Source organism: Frankliniella occidentalis, unplaced genomic scaffold, assembly GCF_000697945.3.
Source record: "Frankliniella occidentalis isolate FOCC.00 unplaced genomic scaffold, Focc_3.1 Scaffold25, whole genome shotgun sequence".
In the NCBI taxonomy this organism is placed as follows: domain Eukaryota; kingdom Metazoa; phylum Arthropoda; class Insecta; order Thysanoptera; family Thripidae; genus Frankliniella; species Frankliniella occidentalis.
In genome coordinates this window covers 566,979-568,446 of record NW_026267155.1, presented here as the reverse complement: position 1 = coordinate 568,446, position 1,468 = coordinate 566,979, and the positions used below count along the sequence as shown (strand labels likewise).

General features: G+C 48.6%; 1 protein-coding gene across 1 annotated transcript in view; it reads left to right on the top strand.

The window, feature by feature from the left end:
• LOC113213718 (uncharacterized) overlaps positions 1-1,468 on the top strand; it is a 73,449-nt gene that overhangs the window by 14,442 nt on the left and 57,539 nt on the right. The gene's annotated exons all lie outside the window — the stretch shown is intronic.

Genomic DNA, 1,468 nt, shown 5'->3' with positions numbered 1-1,468 from the left:
TTTTTTTATTCGCAAATATATTGCATCGTGAATAATAGTCGTAGGTTTACGGGAACATTTTCCATGATACTTACAATTTAAAATTGTAAATTTACAAGCACATTCGTATCGACTTGGAATTTTATCGACAAGCAAGAATGGCTCGAAGAATATGGGCTGAGGCAAATTTACAACCTATTTTGCAAATGAAAATTAACAAATTGTTGTAACTTTCCGAGGGTATGTTTTACAAAGTGGTCACATATTTTATTAAAGTCCATAGTACAAGGTACAAGAAGCCTAAGTGCCTGAAATGTTGCACAATTTTCCTCAGGAATGTGAATTTTTATTCGTACCCTTACAAGAATAGCAGTGTGATGATGAATGCTCCTTCGGAATTCCATACATACTACAGAATCAGTTCACACACCCTACATGCAGGCGAATGGGAAATCATACACTTATAAAGTGTGCGACATTTCAAGCACTCGGATTGTGCTGTGTGTACGTGCACGCAGGTGTCTTCTCTCAACTGCCTCCAGCATCGTTGCAATTTGAGCGCAATAAGAAATAGCAACGATCGAAATGAGCATGGCAGGTTGGAACATTTTTCGCTCCTACTCTCGTGTCACTGGGGCGCTTTTGGAGACAAGTTTCAGATGAGAAGCTCGGGCAAACAATGGCGGACCGTCCCGCTGCAATAAGACTTGCTCTCGGGCGAGCTCTGTGTGCAGCGAGGGCAGTTCAGAGAGAAAGCGAGACAGAGAGAGAGGGAGAGAGCAAGAGAGAGAATGAATTGAAGGCGCCAACTCTAAATGAGGAAATGCGACGCGGCGCGGTGGTGGCGGCGGCGGCTCTGGTTAGGGAGGCAGGGGTTTTGGCTTTGCACTTTTATCTGATCCACAGAGAGAGAGAGAGAGAGAGAGAGAGAGAGAGAGAGAGAGAGAGAGAGAGCACAATAGTGCTATGTATGTGTTACAGCTGCTGCTCGGTGCGTACTGTGTGTGTGTGTGTGTGTGTGTGTGTGCGCGCATGTGTCCTTTGGTCTCGCCCCTTCCCTCACCCCTCTTCTCTCTCTGTATCTGTCTCTCTCTCTCTCTCTCTCTCTCTCTCTCTCTCTCTCTCTCTCTCTCTCTTGCTGGCTCGCTCGCCCGCTTCCCCCTTTCGCACAGGCAACCCCCCGCCGGTGCCGGTGTCACGCGCGCGCGCTTGCTTGCAAAGCGACACGGCTCTCGCGATATTTTGCGTGGGCAAAGGGGCGGGGGGTGGAGGGAGGCTAACTACAGTATGAAGCGCAAGCATGATGCTTTCCCTACCCTTTGACAATTTAACCCCCCCCCCTCTCCCTCTCTCCGTAATCATTCCGCTACGAGAGCTGCTAGGGCGTGAGGTAGCGTGGCGCTGGCGCGGTAGTGTCGCTTCGTGCGCGAGCCAACGACACTTCTCCAAATAATTTTTTTTTTAGCCGCCGAGTTGTCGTTATTATTAT